The following is a 4,012-nucleotide window of genomic DNA, read 5'->3' as shown; positions in this document are numbered from 1 at the left end:
GGATAAATTGAAGCTTGAGCTTTTCTAATCCAAAGCCAAGTTAGAGGGTTAAGAAGTTGTTCAACATGATAGTGTTCCAAACACTATAACTATATAATCGGATTATCATGATAGGGACAAAAAGATCCAAGGCATTTCATGAGGACATTGTGAAATAAAGCTTGATAGTCAATTGTAGTTTAGCTCCATTTATCTCACATACTAGGAATCAGACTAAATTTGTGAACAAAAATTTGGGTTTTATAAGGAGTGTGGTTGGAGAATATCTCAAGCAATTAAATTTGGTCCTACTAGAGCTAAATTTGAATATAATTTTAATGTGAACAATTTGGCTTGAAAAATATTGTTTCAGGTAGCATATGGCAAATTATAAAGAAATTAATGATGTTGTTTGCCTTCCAGTAGTAATGTGTGCAAAATTTGAGCAGAAGGATTAATAAAGCACCTGAAAAAGGTGCAAATACACTAAGTAAATTCAGAAGGCTAAACCTTCATAGATTTTTTTATTAAGAGGGTGAGGTAAACAAGTGTTGGTATCTTTGCAAAATAGGAGGTTTCATGGAACTTAGATAAGAATCAAGTTAGAAAAGGTTGAACCTTAAAAAAATAAAAAATGAAGCAAATAAACGGTAAGGCTATGTTGTTTACCTCCTAAAGAATTTGGCATTAGTGTCATTTTCAATGTTTTTAATACCTACTCTTATTGTACAGATGAAAGGAAGAATTTCCTTGTATGACATTTTCAAGTGGAAAATGCATGTACCTGATCAGAACACTCAGGAATCCTTGAGAATGTTGTGAGCGATAAACCGCCTTTCAATAGATAAGGCATTCACAAATCTAAGGATTCTCGGGTTTATCAAAACAGACCTCATGAAATTCAGTCATTATCTATTCATAATCATTGTACCAAAGGCAGTGTAATGACATTTTTCTCTCATAGTTAATTAAATATTTAGCGACATATTTAATAATTTGACAAGAATTTTAAAGTTAGTAGTTAACACAATAAATTGAATGACATGGTCACATAGTTCAATCATATTATCACAAAATTCAAATATCATATTCTCAATATCTTTTATCATCAAGGGTTTCCAATACTTATCTAAATCTTGAGTACTTGGAACGGTCATTCTCACTCTAAGAAGATTTCAATTGTCTTGGTCCTCTAGTTCCTTTCGAAACACAACACACTATGGCACTCTACACAAGTGCTGGTTCAATAAAACAATGCTCAACACAAGTGCAAATACCCAAGCCTTGGCTAGGGAAATCTCAAATGTACCTTGTACCTTGGGTTGGAGACAAGACGTGTGCCCCCTTCCCCTAATGTCAGTAACTCACCTAGCCACCTTCTTCTTCTTCTTCTTCCTTGAGTGATCTCCATGCCCCTTCCAAGTCGCATATGAATTCTTTATATAACCTTTTAAGGAGTGGTTTCCAAACCACCACATGCTTTGAAAAAAGTTTCCTTTTAATAAATAATTATTCCTCTCCATTTTAAAGAGTTTTTATAGATATTCTTTATTAATTTCTTCTTTAACCAAAAGATCATATTATCCTTTATTTTATCTCCCTGTTAATTCTAAAGGGTTATTTTGTAACTTTATCTTCTTTGGGGAAGAAGTCACATAACAGGCAGAATGATGCAAATCCCACCGGAAAGCTGTTGTGGGAGTACCAAAAATGAGACAATTGAAAAAGGAAGGAGTTAGAACTACATTTACTTTGTGAAAAACGTTTCATATTTTCTATGAAAAGGATTTATGTTTCATTGTTTTCCATGTTCAATATGATTTTTTTGAAATTGGATTTAAGTTTCTTTTATCTACTTCGACTGAAAGACAATGGCTTTTTTGTTCCATCTTCTGTGTTTGATTGGTTAATTGAGGAAGTTAATGATTCCTCAACCTCTTCAGACCACACAATAGCTCCAATCCCAAACAAAAGCCAAGTCTAAATCCACATACACATTAGTCCAACGTGTGTTATAAAAGCCCACCCCAATACCATTGCATTATGCCACAGATGACATATTTTGTTAATGCTAAGAACCAACAATAAATTCAATAAATCTCTGAGTGGAGTAAATATTCTCTATCAAATCAATAACAGAATCATTTATTGAACTTCAAGTTTCAGTTCCAATTTATATGGATTGTGAAATTGTTGGGGGTCAAACTTGTGAAGCAAACATATTGCTTAGAAACAATATTGATGAACACAATTGAGTGGCATGTTCAAGAAATCTATGCTTGGAAAAGATCAGTACCAGAAAGAGGCAGAATGCTTCACAGAGGCTTGACAAAAGTAATTAACAGAACATTATGGATTGTGCAACCTATGCCACCAAAATTTATTACCAAATTGAGTTGAATGCTCCAAAGATCTGTGCATATAAATAATTGTTTAAACAGAATTTTGTTCTGTGATCCAAAAGTACATTTAGGAACTTCCTTTCAAATTTTCTTAAAAAAAGCTCGAAATTTTATACTTGGCAAACTTCATTGACAGGATGTTACAGAAACAAGTGCTTGGCAAAAAAAATCAACAAATGTGAGTAGAATGCAACAGAAGCCTTAGAAGTATTCTTTAATATAATTTTGTGGAATGATTACGGAAGTTATGCTTCCAAAATTCATTGATAGATTTTTGTGGAATATTCCAAAAACTTATACTTGCGATTCTTTAAATGGTGTAAAAGGATTTGCTTGCCAAAATCCTTCATCAATTTTTCTGAGTGATGCAACAAAACCCTTTTTTTTTTATAGCAAACTTCTTCAAATTCAACAGATTTAATTAGAGTACTCCTAAAATTGTCTCTGCGAAAAATTCAAATTTGTATTCTTCAACAAATTTTTGAATAATGCATCAGAAAGCTATGCTCATATCACATTTTTTCTAGATATTCAATTACAGTGCTGCTTGTTGGATAATTGTAAAAATTCCATCTTGAATAGTCAGGATGGGATCGACCTGGTTAATCAGAAAATAGTTAGGGTTCCGATGAAAATTTTGTGGGTGTTTATTTTGGATCTTTTCAATTTCTACCCATTTTTTAAAGATCCCGTGCTTATCTTTTTGCATGATTTTAGACAATATGTAAAACCACTTTCAGTGTGTCTATTTAAATAAGGTGAAGCAAGAGAGATATATTATTGTATCAGAGAACAGTCGAGTTTTAGAAATTGGGGAAATTTGTCTGATGAATTTCTTTGCAGCTCTTTATAAACCTTTGCTTAGCAAGTGTTTAACAGAAGCATGTGAAATACTTTGTGTAGCATAAGTATTTACCAGGTTTTTGCGTAAATCTACAGAAACCTATGCTTAGCTAAGGAATACCCAAGCTCAAAATTTCACTTCCTTAATATAAAGCACAAATAATTTCTTTACTATTAAGTAAAAGGGGCTTACCTTTCCCTTATTTGTGCAAGGCACAGGCTCCTGAGGTTGTGCTTCTTCAATGTAAACAATTGTTTGATAGGAGCTTCTCCGAAAAGCAAAGGAATTGGTTGTGTTCAATTGGAGCTTCTTCGAAAAGCAAAGGAATTGGTTGTGTTCAATTGGAGCTTCTCCGACAAGCAAAGGAATCGGTTGTGTTTTTGTTGAGGAGATTGTTTAGAGATTCTAAAACAATCAACAAGGTTTTCATAACCTTTTTAGAGCCCAATGAACGTTTTATGACTTTTGAAGAAAGGTAGGTGTGTAGTGTTTGTCGAAACTTCAAGTAGTTTAAAAACCACTCCCAAGTTTCGACATGCAGAAGCTATTCATTACACGGTATCTAGGCTTTAGCATGGTTCGAGAACTACTCGAAGTTCAGTTTCAAATATGACCTAAGCTCTCCACCAAATTTTAGGTGCTGATATGTGGTGATTAAGTATGTTGTTGAGTTTAAATTTTGATGAATTTGATAGTTATGTTTTTTTCCAAATCAATTAAAGAGGTAATGTAGGCGGAAAGACATTCCTATAAGATATGGGGGCTTATCCCCTCGGTAAGGGCATGA

Source organism: Cryptomeria japonica, chromosome 5 (genome assembly GCF_030272615.1).
Source record: "Cryptomeria japonica chromosome 5, Sugi_1.0, whole genome shotgun sequence".
Lineage (NCBI taxonomy): Eukaryota > Viridiplantae > Streptophyta > Pinopsida > Cupressales > Cupressaceae > Cryptomeria > Cryptomeria japonica.
Note: the sequence above shows the minus strand (reverse complement) of the source record.